Consider the following 15859-nt stretch of genomic DNA (forward strand, 5'->3'; position numbering starts at 1 on the left):
AAGGAGAGTTACCCTGCTTTTACTCTCGTCCTCTCTAGTATTAGGGCTTTGTGTAAGCAGACAGCGACTTATTCAACTTTTTTAGGCGAATAGAGAAATGATTTGCCAGAGCTGCAAACTCTCACGCATTGAGTGTGAGACTCAAGCTCAATGCGTGATAGTTGGCAGCTCTGACTTTATCATCTCTGTCGTGAGAATTTTTGTGATCACCGAGAATTTCAAAACTAATATCAACTGCATGGGCTGCGGGAGTTGGAGAGCTGGGGAGGAGGGAGGGATTGAACCAGAAGCAGCGGCGGGGTCAGATGCGGATGGGGAGCCAGAGCTGGCGAGTGTTTGCCGGGCTGGCGAGTGTTTGCCGGACTGGCAAGTGTTTGACGGGCTGGCAAGTCGCTCGCTGCAGCTCCGGCCATGGAGCAGCCTCAGTGCAAGAGTCCTGGGCCGTCGGAGGCGTCGCAAGCGTTGCGCCACTGCCATGAGAGTCTCTGTGCCGAATTCGCCCTGGTGACCGGCATGAACCAGGCTGCAGCTCGGTGCATCCTGGAGGACAACCAGTGGCTGCTGGGTAGTAGGTACCAAGCACTGGGTAGAAGCGGTGGAAGATAGTGGCTGTCAAATGGGAGTGGATGGAGAAAGCATCCTGCTTGTGTGTTAGATTTTCACTTACTGTAACTGCAGGGAAAATGTTCCCGATGTTGGGGGAGTTCAGAACCAGGGGTCACAGTTTAAGAATAAGGGGTAGGCCATTTAGGACTGAGATGAGGACAAACTTTCTTCACCCAGAGAGTTGTGAATCTGTGGAATTCTCTGCCACAGAAGGCAGTGGAGGCCAATTCACTGGATGTTTTCAAGAGAGAGTTGCATTTAGCTCTCGGGGCTAGCAAAATCAAGGGATACAGGGAAAAAACAGGAAAGAGGTACTGATTTTAGATGAACAGCCATGATCATATTGAATGGCGGTGCTGGCTTGAAGGGCTGAATTGCCTATTCCTGCACCTATTTCCATGTTTCTATGCTTGAGTATATGGCAATAAAACTCGACCACTTGATTTTGAAGCATTGAAGCATGGTGGACGTATAATGTAGTCATAGAGTGATACAGAGTGAAAACAGTCTGTGGAGGGGAATAGACAAATTACTTCTAGGATAGGACTTTTATTTTTAAAATGATGAGAGGGATAGACAGAGTTGACGTGGAAAAGCTTTTCCCACTGAGAGTAGGGAAGATTCAAACAAGGGGACATGACTTGAGAATTAAGGGACTGAAGTTTAGGGGTACATGAGGGGGAACTTCTTTACTCAGAGAGTGGTAGCTGTGTGGAATGAGCTTCCAGTGAGGTGGTGGAGGCAGGTTCGTTTTTATCATTTAAAAATAAATTGGATAGTTTATATGGTGGGAAAATGGGGGTTATGTGAGGGGGGGAAATAAATTGGATAAGCTAGGGAGGATTATGTGTTCGGGTAGAATAAGGGTCGAGATGGCCTGTTTCCGTGCTGCTAATTCAAGTCTTCTTCATACGATGGATTAGGGGAGCAAGTTGGTGGGATTCAGGTGAGTGAGGAAGGGTGTTTTTCAACGATGCACAAGGTGGATTCAAGATGGGTGTTTTAACAGATGGAGAGTGATCAAGGCTGGAGATGATGTGGAGCACATTGAAAATATCTGTGCTATTCACTTTTCCACGGTTCCCACTGGAAAAGGAATTTTGCCTGCATTTCTTACTGGGTTTTCGTTTGTGTTTGTTTATCTGAGTCTAATGGGAAATGATTGTTGATCTGTATATATAATAGTCTCTGAAGGCATTGCCTTCACATCCCCTGAGTCACGTGTGTGTCTGTGTGACCGGATATAGGCTTGAAGGAGAAACATAAAAATAGCACCATAGACATATATAGCACAGAGGGAGGCTATTTGTTCAATCGGCTCAATGTTAGTGGACACGAGCTTCAGATATCAGAGGTTATATGAGGTAAAACCAGAACCAGGGGCCACAGTCTTAAAATAAAGGGGAGGTCATTTAAGACTGAGGTGAGAAAAACTTTTTCACCCAGAGAGTTGTGAATTAATGGAATTCCCTGCCACAGAGGGCAGTGGAGGCCAAATCACTGGATGGATTTAAGAGAGAGTTAGATAGAACTCTAGGGGCTAGTGGAATCAAGGGATATGGGGAGAAGGCAGGCACGGGTTATTGATAGGGGACGAACAGCCATGATCACAATGAATGGTGGTGCTGGCTCGAAGGGCCGAATGGCCACCGCCTGCACTTATTTTCTATGTTTCTATGTTTTTAAAAAGGGTAATGGGCCTATCCCACAGGCGATTTTTTCGGCGACTGTCATAGTCGTAGCAAGTAGCCGAAAAAACAGCGACTGGACCCCACCCCCTTACGACAATGTCTACGACAGTGTCTACAACAATCTACTATCTCATCGACGTCAAGTTACAGCAAGCCACCGACAACCGGCGACCCATTAGGACGTCCACCTACGACCACACCTACGTCCACTCGCGACAAGCTAAGACAAGGTACGACCCTGTCGGCGACAACTGAAGCCAACTTAAGACAATTCAGTCGCTGGTACCTGTCGCCGGTTGATGTAGGTTGACGTCGGTATTTGCCAATGGAATTCACCGAAGTCAGCACCGGCGACAACCTACATCACCCTGGCGACAACATACGGCAGCACCTACGCCAGGAGAAGTCAAGCTACACTCATTGGCATCAAGCTACACTCATTGGCATCAAGCCAACTGTTGCCGAAAAGTTTTAAACATTTCAAAATCCAGCAGTGACCAGAAACACCCTACGATTCTATGAGCGACTGAGGAGGCTACTCAGAACCATACAGACCACAACCCGACGACCACGTGGCAACAGCCTAGTCGCCTGTAGTCACCTAAAAAATTGCCTACGTGGGACGGGGGGCGTAAGAATCTAGTGCACTTTTTAATCATTTTATTTTGATGTTGCTGAGTTTTCACTGCACAGGTCCTCCCCTAGTAACAACAAGGTTTGCTGTTCCTGACAACCGATCGTAACCTGGCAAGATTGCAAGTTGGAAATGTGGCTGATGGGCTATGTATTTAATTCAAAACATAGGCCAACTATGGCCTACAATTTTACACGGCCATTGAACTCAGCCATTTAGATTTCTCTGCAAGGTGAAATGATATTGCGATGAACAGAGTTCTAGTTATCAGATGGTGCCTGGAGCACCACAGCAGTCAGCTAATCAACCCTCGTGTCTTGCAAATGCTCACTCAAATATATGAGCTGTACTTACGTTTGGTGCTTGTAACCTGGGCAGGACCTGCATGTGTTGGACCCAATTGCTTCCCCACATAAATCACCTGCAGAAAGTAGGTTGTGATGCAACATTTGCCTTACTGAAATGTTAAATAATAGTTGTACTAACGTGAAAGAATGCTTGCTTAAAACACACAGAAGGTTTGCCCATCTTATAGTACAGTTCTTCACATTAGATTTGTAAAGAAGGTTAGAAATTATGCATTCACTGAAAGTTAATGTGCTTATCCAGTATTCCTGGCATTAAATGGGAAAATCTACATGATTGGGCACGAGGGTCTTGACATTTTATGGAATGGATGGAATACTTTATTGTCACATGGGACTAGGCATGGTGATATCCTTTGCTTGCGTACCCAATGTATACAAATAGCACAAGGTAAGATTTTATGTAGAGTATACAAGGACATTTTTTTGGCATCCCAATTACATCCCAATTACATGCAACTTGTAGCTTAGTTTTCAAATTCCATGATTTTCTTCATCTGAAGGTTTCCTTCGTAATGTCTTGTGCTAACCACTGGCTCTATGAGTTCTGCAGAAGTTAAAATAAAAGTGCTGGCTGCAACAGCCCCATTCCTCCATTTATTCTCACCACAACCTCTGCTCCACAACAGCAACAAAGGGCAGCACGGTGGGGCAGCGGTAGAGTTGCTGCCTTATAGCATTTACAGCGCCAGAGACCCGGGTTCAATTCCAACTACGGGTGCTTGTCTGTACAGAGTTTGTATGCTCTCTCCGTGCCCTGCGTTGTTTTTTTCCGAGATCTTCGGATTCCTCCCACACACACACCAAAGACGTTAATTGACGGTGTAAATGTAAATTGTCCCTAGTGAGTGTAGGATAGTGCGGGGATCACTGGTCGGAGCAGACTTGCTGGGCCGAAGGGCCTGTTTCCACACTCTATAAACTAAACTAAACTAAACATCTAATTTGATTTCAGTCACAGCCCAGCATCTACTTCCCCATGGAGCAAATCATGATCCAGCCAGTGTGCAATGAGGTAGCAATTTCCCTCTCAATTCGTGATCCCTGCATCCCACCACATCCCTGCTTCATTTTCCCCACTCTGGGATTATCCCCTGAGACGACAACACCTGAGACAAACAACCCATGACCTATCAGTTTGCCTGTCCCTCTGTAGGCTTCATACACAGTAAACCTCTGCACAATTAAGGTGCCATTCCAGGCACTGAAGACTTTCTCCAACCTTCTTGTCCCTGGGAGTCTTGTGTTCGCAGGCATTTGTGGCAGATAATTTAGAAATGCAAAACATAGCGCATTTAGGCAGAAATAGAAATGCTTCTGCAGTTGTACAGAGCCCTAGTGAGACAACACCTGGAGTATTGTGTACAATCTTGGTCCCCTAATTTGGGGAAGGACGTTCTTGCTAATGAGGGAGTGCAGCGTAGGTTTACAAGGTTAATTCCCAGGATGGCGGGACTGTCATATGCTGAGAGAATGGAGCAGCTGGGCTCGTACACTCTGGAGTTTAGAAGGATGAGAGGGAATCTCATTAAAACATATAAGATTGTTAAGGGTTTGGACACGCTAGAGGCAGGAAACATGTTCCCGATGTTGGAGGAGTCCAGAACTAGGGGCCACAGTTTAAGAATAAGGAGTAAGCCATTTAGAACGGAGACGAGGAAACACTTTTTTCTCACAGAGAGCTGTGAGTCTGTGGAATTCTTTGCCTCAGAGGGCGGTGGAGGCTGGTTCTCTGGATGCTTTCAAGAGAGAGCTAGATAGGGCTCTTAAAAATAGCGAAGTCAGGGGATATGTGGAGAAGGCAGGAACGGGGTACTGATTGGGGATCATCAGCCATGATCACATTGAATGGCGGTGCTGGCTCGGGGCCGAATGGCCTACTCCTGCACCTATTGTCTATTGTTTATTGCATGTTATACACTAATATGTCTGGGGAGATTTGAAAAATTATTTTGCTTTTGCAAGTGTGGGTAAGTGTGAGTATTTGGCTCAAGAGTCTTTGGCAGGGGGTTAGAGCAGAGAGAGACAGGAGGTGAATCTCATAGCATAGAACGTGCAAATTGGTATAGAGCAGATTGCTCTATAGAGGACAGTTCTGCCTCACAGTGCCAGAGATCCCATTACGATACTGACCTTGGGTACTTTCTGTGTAGGTTTGCACGTTCTCCCTGTGACCACGAGGGTTTCCTCTGAATGCTCCAATTTCTTCCCACATCCCAAAGACACGTGGGTTTGTAGATTAATTGGCCTCTATAAGTTCCCCTAGTGCGTAGGGGAATGAATGCGTAAGTGGGATAACATTGAACTATTGTGATTGGGTAATCCATGGTTGGCGTGGACTCATTGGGGTAGCTGTATCTTTCATTTAATCATTTGAATAATGTTATATAACACAGAGACATGCCATTTAGTCCTATGCAAGAGTCACACAGCATGGAAATAAGCCTTTCCACCTACTAAATCCACACTGACAATCAATTGCACTAATCCTACTTTTTTTCTGTATGTTCCTTTCAACTGCCTCTTCCTCAGATTTTACTGCTCAACTACACACTGAGGGCAATGTCCAGTTACCTGTTACCAAACCATGAATCCGAGGATATAGAGGGAAAATATAAAGCCCAGGTGATCACAGAGAGAACATGCAAACAGTACCAGATGCTTGAATTTGTGTCCCTGAAACCGTGGGGAGCAGCTTTATGAGCCGTGCCAGCTCTGTTAAGTCATCGATTTCCCTCACATGCTCCCCGTGTCTATGCAGAATTCTAATTGTATATCCAATTTATGTTTTAAAGTCGGTGGTGTATTTAGTTTCATTGGCATTTCAGGTAATGTGTTTCAAATCCTGACAACTCACTGAGTTTAAAACTAGGTGCTCATTTCCCCCATTGAATTATTTTTGTAATTAATTATCACACTTTCTAAAGCAATTTGCAGACATGTTTGCAGTTTGGAGGCTGTAGTGTTGATGTAGCTGGGTCCCAGGAGGACTAGAGGACATTCAAATCAACCATTTGCAAGCTGTTCATCTCAACCCAAGGATGCTTAATGCAATTCTGATTCTCTGTCACTAGATGGTGCTGATGTTCTACACAGAGCTTGAAATGTTAAACCCAAGACCTTTAACCCAAGTTAAAGTGCAGAATATTATCATCGCCATTTCTTCTTCGCTGATACTTTTAGTATTCACTACCCTGGGCCACGAACATCTGGCCATGCAGGTGGCATGATTGTGGCAACAAGCTGAACTCTTTCTGGAAATGGCATGAAGTGAGACAATAAGGACTTTTGATTTAGGAGTATTGAGTCCTATCTCCAATCTAGAGTATATGGAGTGAGCTGGTCGCAGAGAGAGCTACAGCAGAAAGGCTAAAAGAATGGCTGGGGGAGTGGTAGAAAGTGGTGATAGAATCGGTTTTGTTCTGATGTCCTGCTACTTCGATATTCATTGCCTGTCTCCTCCCCATCCACCGTTTCAGCACACCTTTTATAGTTTTAGGAAACAGGACCCCTTGCCCACCAAGTCCGCACATACCTGCGATCACCCGGACACTAGTTCTATCCTACACACTAGGGACAATTTACAGAAGTCAATTAACCTACAAACCTACACATCTTGGGCATGTGGGAGGAAACGGGAGCAGCTGGCAAAAGCCTATGTACTGTAGTCACAGGGAGAACGTGCAAGCTCTGTACAGACAGCACCCACAGTCAAGCTCGGGTCTTTGGTGCTGTAAGTGTAACTCTATCACTGTAAAGTGTAACTCTACCACTGTGCCACGGTGCCAAGAAAATCTTGGATATACTTAAGTGTCCTCAAGCTTATTTTCTGGAGGGCTAATTTTGACCGTACCACAAATCCCAAATCCTTCCATGTGATTCCATCTGCTTGTCAAAATACTAGTGAGAATGTTTGCAAAACCCATATCCAAATTAATCCAGTTCAGCTTCCAACACCAGGAGCACCTACGTCCTTCCATCTTTAACACATCCCACAATCTCCTTGTCAGCTGTATAAAAGAACTGCAAGCGTATTTTCTCGGTGTTCAGTGCCTCGTCAGTGTATCTGCCAGTTCAAAGTGGTAGATAGACTCAAAATGGTGGAGTAACTCAGCGGGACAGGCAGCATCTCTGGATAGAAGGAACGGGTTGAGTCCCTTCTTCAGATTGAGCGTCAGGGGAGAGGGGAGAGAGTAAGGAGGGTCTCGATCCAAAATATCACCCATTCCTTCTATCCACAGGTGCTGCCTGTCCCACTGAGTTACTCCAGCATTTTGTGTCTATCTTCGGTGTAAACCAGCATCTGCAGTTGCGTCCTACACAAAACAAAATGGTATCTGCCTTAGTTTATTTCCAACAGAAAATCTTGTTACCCCAATGACCTTACTTGGAATAAAATCTTTAATTCTTTGCATTAAATCGCTGCATTGTTTGCTGGGTTTAGGTTTATTCGTCCCCTCCTCTGATTCATGGCTTTTGAAATGCAGATTAACCTCGGATGTACTGGCCGTTGATTGTGGTCTGCAAATGACTTGGAACTGAAAGCAAATTGACATGTAATTTTGAACCTGTACAGATTCTGCACAATTACTAATTCTCTGAAGTTTTCCTATTGACATTTGTTAGTCAGGCGTTGAAGGAAGCCTGCTCTCCACTGCACATCAGAATAACACCCCCTCAGGGAACTGTTTAACGATTGAGACCAGAAGCCAGTTGTTCAATTGTAGGACTGTGTGACAAGTGAAATGTTCTGCATCTCAAGACGTTAACCTGCACATTATTTCCACTTTGCACTGCAGAATGAAACTTTGATCTTATTTGTTGAAATAGCTTTGAGCTAGCCTGTTATTAGACAGAGTGGTTGGATAGACACAGTGCCAGATTTAAATGAGCAGTGCACAAAAACATGCCGCTAACTCAAGCCAAGCACACAGATTATGTCTACTTCACAGCATTCTATGATTTCCTTTATGAGGTTTTCATGTAACCTGGGACTTAAATGCATGGGCGGAAATCGTGGGGGGGGAAACCTGTACCCCCCATGTTTTGAGAGGTGGGGGAGAATCCCCCCCATGTTTTGTGAAATATGTTGTAGCAAAACCGCCACCACAGCCTCCGAAGTCAGCCGGCTCCGTGATGGGAAGTCCACAGGCTCTGCGACCAGGGTCCTCAAGGTCGATTCCAGTTGGAGGCCACCAGCTCCTAGAATTCAGCAGCCCGGGACTAGAAGCAGTTCCCAGGTCAGCTCGCCTGCCCCGGGACTGGCTGTAGCACCCTAGTCTTTTAAGTTCCTGGGAACCATCATCTCCAAGGACTTTAAGTGGGGGGCTACCATCGATTCCACAGTCAAAAAGGCACAACAGAGGATGTACTTCCTGCCACAGTTGAGGAAGCACAATCTGCCACAGGTAATGATAGTCCAATTCTACACGGCCATCGTAGAGTCTGTCCTCACCTTCTCCATCATGGTCTAGTTTGGCTCAGCCACCAAGCACAACACCCGGAGGCTGCAGCGAATCGTCCGATCAGCTGAGAAGGTTATTGGCTGCAACATTCCCTCCATTAACGAACTGTACACTGCAAGGGCCAGGAAGCGAGCGGGTAAGATAATCTCTGACCCCTCTCACCCTGGCCACAATCTCTTTGAGTCCCTTCCCTCTGGAAGTAGACTCCGGACTGTCAAAGCTGCCACAGCCAGACAGAAAAACAGCTTTTTTTCCATGAGTAGTAGCTCTACTCAATAACCAAAAATCTGTAGCCTCCTTTTGCTCTGGTATTTTACTTAATTCACATGTTTAATCAATAATATTTTATTATTAATGTTTTATGTATCATTTTTAACTGTCACTGTATGTCATGTTGTCACTTGCGGGTGGAGCACCAAGGCAAATTCCTTGTATGTGAATACTTGGCCAATAAACTTATTCATTCATTAAAGAAGGCTTTTTGTACAATAGCCTTCATCAATCAGGATTTTGAGTATAGATGTTATGTTACAGATGTTCAAGATCTTGATGAGGCCATGTTTAGGGTACAGTGTTTATATATAGTCAACGTGATGTAGGAAGGATAGCGTGAAGCTGGAAGGATTGCAGAGATGATTTACTTGGAAAGATCGATGGATAGGAAATGTTTAGAGGGATATGGGCCAAACTGGGCAGGTGGGACTAGTGTAGATGGGGCATCTTGGTCGGCATGGGCGTGTTGGGCCTTTACAGTAAATGGTTTAGAGGGATATGGGCCAAATGCGGGTAAATAGAACTAACTAAGACAAGGCCTGTTTCCATGCTGTGGGACACTATGACGCACCATGACTCCAAGTAGAATGAAAAGAGCTTTACCATTCAGATAAGCCACTGAACTGCTGTTCAGTTTAGTTTATTGTCACGTGTACCGAGGTACAATTAAAAGCTTTTGTTGCCTGCTATCCAGTCAACAGAAAGACAATACATGACTACAATCGATCAATGTACAGTGTCTAGATACAGATAATAGAGTAACATTTAGTGCAAGGTAAAGCCAGCAAAGTCCGAGGGTCACCAAAGAGGTCGACAGTAGTTCAGCACTGCTCTCTGGTTGTGGTAGGACGATTCATTTGCCTGATAACAGCTGGGAAGAAACTGTCCCTGGATCTGGACTTGAATCCGAACTCTTGGTCCTGCAGTGCTTGCTCTTGATGGAGAGCAAAAAATAGCATTTCCCTCATCACCCTGATTTTAATACCTAACTCCTCTTCTACTCCCAAAGACTGGGAACAGATGAAAAAAAAAGGCCCTTTCTCAAAGACATTTCCTTCAAGTTAAGGGCCTGTCCCACTATGGCGATCTTATTGGTGAGTTAGGAGACTCGGCGCTCGCCACAAGCTCGCAACATGGTCGACACATGGTTGTAGGTGGTCTCTGGTGAATCTCCTTCATTGTCATAGGAGGTCTTCTACATAGTCGAAGGTTGCCAACTTTTCGGTGATTAAACTAGACCATGACAGTCTCCTAAACGCGCTGAAATGGTCACCTTAGTGGGACAGGCCCTTTAAGGGGCTGTCCCACTGCGGTGACCTAATTGGCGAGTTTAGAAGAGTTTGCCCTCGACTCATACTCGCAGCATGGTCGACATGAGGTCCTAAGAGGTCTTTGTAACTCTCCTTCATGCTCGAGTGTAGTCCCCACATACTCGAGGCCTCAGCTAGGTCACGGTGTATTTTTCAACACGTTGAAAAATAGCCTCGGGTAAAAAAAGATTGCCATGTGAAAATTGCCATTTTTACTCGTAGGTTTAGTCGAAGTAGGTCGTAGTAGGTCGGCATGTTATTCATAGGTAATCGAGGGTAGTCGAAGGTAATTGAAGGTAGTCGAAGGAAGTCGTAGAAAGTCTTCAACATGGTTGAAGGGAGGTCGAAGGAGATCGAAGGAGGTTGGTTTCACTCTCCGCTATTCGGTGTCCAATTTTCTCGAAGCTAATCTTCAACATGGTCGAAGGAGGTCGAAGGAGGTCTTCTACATAGTCGAAGGAGATCTTCAAACTCTCCTAAACTCTTCTAAACTCACCAATTAGGTCGCCGCAGTGGGACAGCCCCTTTATGGAGAATAATTGTCTGACCAACTTTTTTATTGCCTGATAATTTTGTTTATAGGTTTTAGGAAACATTTGTTGTTCAATTAGATAAAGCAAGGAGTCATCTGCCTCATACTTCATGGATATTGGCAAAATGATTTTAAATTGCCACAACATTTCAAAAGGACACAAAGTACTGCAGTAAATCAACGGGTCAGGCAGCATTTCTGTGGAACATGGATAAGTCTGGACTCTTCTTCAGATTAATTGTGGGAGGGCCAGGCCTGGGGGGAAGAAAGCTGGGACACTTTCCCAGGCAGCATCTCTGGAGAACATGGATACGTAATGTTTCATGTTAGGACCTTTCTTCAGACTGATTGTAGTGGAGGCTCTCTCGGCTTTTTCTCCCCATCCCTGCAATCAGTCTGAAGATGGGTCCCATCCTGAAATGTCACCTAAAATAGATAGGCACAAGACACTGGAGTAATCTTCAGTGGGTCGGGCAGCATCTCCAGATAACATGGATAGGCGCCGTTCCGAGTCAGTCATCTATCCATTATCTCTGGAGTGGCTGCCTGACCTGCTGAGTTACTCCAGAACTTTGTTTCCTTTGTGTAAGCCAGCATCTGCAATTCCTTGTTTCCACTCCAAGCTTTGCATATTCTACACTTCAAACATTGCCACCCAAACATTAGTCAATCACCATAGGAAAGGCCATGGGCAAGTTTTGCTCGGATCACGGTTCTCCTTCATCACGCTCTCCCCCAGTTCTCATGAAAAATGTATGTCCCATTGCAGCTAATCTGACTCCAGAAGAGGTGGCATGAATTGTAAATAAACTCCCACTGTGAGGAAAAACGGAGAGAAAAAAGATAAAGTTGAGCAATAATAGTTAGCTTCTAATTGGCCTTGGGATGTGCTTATTTGCATTAATTTCCCCCGGGGAGCTGTTGATCCCACGTCTTTTTGGCCCATTTAGATTTTATAATCATGAAAGGATTGGGCATATAAACACAACTCCACCCTAGCCACAGGCAGCGTTTCTCAATGTAGCTTCTTTGTCACGGTCAGGAAAAGGATAAGAGATAAACACTCTTTGTGTACCACACAGTAATCTTTATCTTAGTCTTAGAGATACAGCGTGGAAACAGGCCCTTTGGCCCACCGAGTCCGCACTGACCAACGATCTCCACACACTAACTATCTTACAGACACTAGGGACAATTTACATTTATACCAAGCCAATTAACCTAATGCACAACATATTAGTGTGGCCTTACATCTGTAGCGCTATATAGAAAAATCAAGTCCATCATCTTGCAGTGAACAATAACATTTAAACACTTGCTTTTTTTAAATTCCTGTACAGGATGCAGGCCTCTCTGGCAAGGCCTGTATAGAGAGATGTGTCCCTTAGCAAGGCAGCCGGCATGGTGTCAATCTCACAGATCAAGTTCATTAAATCTAGCTGCAGACTGGAGGCTTTGCACCTTTTCAATTTACGACACCAATTGGTGACAAGGTGGTGCAGTGGTAGAGTTGCTGCCTTACAGCATTTGCAGCACCAGAGACCCATGTTTAATCCCAACTACGGGTGCTGCTTGTATGGAGTTTGTACATTCTCCTGTGACCGCGTGGGTTTTCTCCGAGATCTTCGGTTTCTTCACACACTCCAAAGCCGTACAGAACTGTAGGTTAATTAGCTTGGGCTTGTATACTTGGTATATGTGTAAATTGTCCCTAGTGTGTGTAGGCTTGTGTTAATGTGCGGGGATCGTTGGTCGATGCGGACTCGGTGGGCCGAAGGGCCTGTTTCTGTGCTGTTTCTTAAAAATAAAATAAACAAACCAGATACAGTATGCTGACTAAAGTTATCCTATTAATACTACAGCATGTTCTGTTCAGGTTGATTCTTTCTGCATAGACAATGAACTGCTGATCTGTTTGTCATCTCTTTAGAAAAAAATTGATAATTACTTCTGTGAAAGAAAGTTGATTGTTGATGATAAAGTGTCTGACCGAAAAAGGCCAAACGACATTTTGAAACTTGTATTTTTTTGACTTTGTTGGCTATGTTGTGTATGAATGTGAAGATGTTGACAATTGTTAAAAATGACCTGCAGCAAAAAACAATGTTGGAGGAACTCAGTGGATCAGGCAGCATCTGTGGAGAGAAATTAACAGTTGATGTATCGGGTCGAGACCTTCCTCTGGAATGGCCCGTTGTCTATAATAACTTGTATCCTTACTTTCCTGAAAATATGAAGATATTCTTTAGATAATAGAGTCACAGAGTCATAGAGTGATACAGTATGGAAACATGTCCTTCGGCCCAACTTGCCCACACTGGCAACAATGTCCCAGCTACATTAGTCCCACTTGCCTGAGCTTGGTCCATATCCCTCCAGACCTGTCCTATCCATGTACCTGTCTAGCCGTATCTGATAAGCCATGCAAATAATAATTTACTGCCAGCATACTGTGTCTGGTCTAGATTAGTTTAGTTTAGTTTAGTTTAGTTTAGAGACTTTGAGGTACTAAAAGTGGGCTCAGTGTCCCAGGTTAGAGAGTTTGAAACCAGTGACAGTTCTACTCCTAATCATATGACCCACTGGAGTGTGAGAAGCTCCACACAGTCAACTAATGTCCTCAAACTCACACAAACTTAGAAGTAAATGATGTGCAGGAAAAGAGGATGCCACGAGGTGATTTGTCACCTACCACAACAGGAAATCAATATCTCTGAGAGATGAGGGGAAGGAGCAACAGAGAAAATAGCGGGAAAAAATTGGTCAGGCACGTGTCTAACTATTGGATTCCTGTGTGAATCTACTTGTAGAGTACAGCAGCTTTCCATGTTGCAGCATAGTTCAGATTACTACCTGCATTTCAATTTTAACAGCTCACACATCAAAGGGGGAGTAGAATTGACAAGGGATCACTGTTGTAGTGTTGCGGTTTGCTGAATGTTATTCTGTGGTTTCAAAATGTTCACACTGATCCACAGTTTATGGAATAAATCACCACAGAAAATAAATCTGGGGATATATTGCAATGTCGTACGAAAGAGCTGGTCGTTGATGGATGCCAGTGTGAGATGAGTCAGAAAGAAGAAAATAAAAAAGAAAATATTGTGGCTTGCAATGTTTCCAATTGCGCTCTCACCTTCAACGTTGTGTGTCAGGTCCCACAACAGTCGCAAAGTCATACAGCAGTCATGGAACTAGGCCATTGGCCCCAGATTGTCCATGCCAACCAAAATGCTCTCCATCAAAGCTAGTCCCATTTGTCCGTGTTTTGCCCATATCCCTCTGGACGTTTCCTATCCATGTACCTGTACAAATGTCTTTTAAATGCTGTTATAGTGTCTGCCTCAGCTACTCCCTCTGGCAGCTCATTTCACATACCCACCACCCTCTTTGTAAGAAATTTGGCCCTCAGGTTCCTATCAAATCCTTCCACACTCATCCTACACCTCTGCCCTTCAGTTCTTGCTTCCTCTACCCTTGGAGATGTTTTCACCCTATCTATTACCCTCATGAGTTTATACCCTCTACAAGGTCATCCTCAGGATTCACCCGTGCTCCAAGAAATAACGTCCTAGCTTGCCCAACATATGCCTGTAGCTCAGCTTGTTGGCATCTTTCCCATAGCACGGTGACCAAGATGTAATACAATACTTCATGCTGCTTCACCAATGTCTTGTAGAACTGTAACATAATGACCCAACCTCGAAACTCAATCCCCCTGACTCATGAAGGCAAATGTGCCAAAAGCCTCACCACCCTATCTGCTGTTGACATCGCATTGAGGGAACTGTGCACCTGTACTCATAGATCCCTCTGCTCTACAATGCTCTACAGGGCCCTGTGCGTCATCATTCACTGTGCAGATCCTACCCTGGTTTGACAGTCATAGAGCCGCACAGCACGCAAGCAGCCCCTTTGTCCCAAACTTGCCCGTGTCGACCAAGATGCCCTATCTACACTGCCCACGTTTGGCCCATATCCCTCTAAATCTCTTCTATGCATGTACCTATGCATATGTCTTTTATATGTTGCTATATTATCCGTCTCATCTCCCTCCTCTCACAGCTTGTTCCATATACCCACCACCCACTGTGTGGACAAAGTTGCCCTTCAGATTCCTATTAGATTTTTCCTTTCTCATCTTAAACCTCTGCCCTCTGGTTCTTGTTTCCCCCAACTCTGAGCAAAATACAGTGTATTGACCCTATCTATTAACCTTCTGATTTTATACACCTCCATAAGATCATCCTTCATCCTTCTGCAATCCAAGGAATAAAGTGCTAGCCTGCCGAACCTCTCCGTGTAACTCAGGCCCTTAAGTTCTGGTAATATCCTTGTAAATCTTCTCTGCACTCCTTCCAATGTAACATCCTTCCTATAGCAGGGTGACCAAAACTGAACACAATACTCCACCAACGGCTTGTTTAACAGTAACATAACATCCCAACTTCTATACTCAATAACCATTTTAACTTGCCCTTCCCATGCCCACACTGACCTTTCTGTCCTGGGCCTCCTCCAATGCCAGGGTGAGGCCACGTGCTAAATTGGAGGCAGCTTGCAACCCAACAGTATGGATGCTGAATTCTCTAATTTTAGGTACCTTGTACAAACACTCGACTCCTCCACCACTCCTTCTTCCCTCTCTTTCCCCCTCCTTCCTCCATGAAAAGTCAGTTAATAGTTCACAATAATGTATCCCTCTTGGGATCACACTGTCCCTAGCCAACAACCGGCCTCAGGGAACCTCCCTACCTGAGATCATCTGTAATTGGCTTTGATTTGTCCTGGTCTTTTTTTGCTTCCAATTCCCCCCATTCAATCAGTCTTGACCCAAACTGCCAACCGTCCTTTTACCTCCAGAGATGCTGCTTGAACCAAGGAGTTCTTCCAGCAGTTTGTCTTTTGCTACAGATCCCAGCATCTTCAGCATCTTGTGGCCCCACTGATGTGTTGCTTCCCATCCCTGAGATCATCACATTG

General features: G+C 44.8%; 1 protein-coding gene across 3 annotated transcripts in view; it reads left to right on the forward strand.

Annotated features, from left to right (window-relative positions):
* nmnat2 (nicotinamide nucleotide adenylyltransferase 2) overlaps nucleotides 1–15859 on the forward strand; it is a 261995-nt gene that overhangs the window by 186679 nt on the left and 59457 nt on the right. The gene's annotated exons all lie outside the window — the stretch shown is intronic.

The sequence above is a fragment of the Leucoraja erinacea genome, chromosome 10 (assembly GCF_028641065.1).
Source record: "Leucoraja erinacea ecotype New England chromosome 10, Leri_hhj_1, whole genome shotgun sequence".
NCBI classification, from domain to species: domain Eukaryota; kingdom Metazoa; phylum Chordata; class Chondrichthyes; order Rajiformes; family Rajidae; genus Leucoraja; species Leucoraja erinaceus.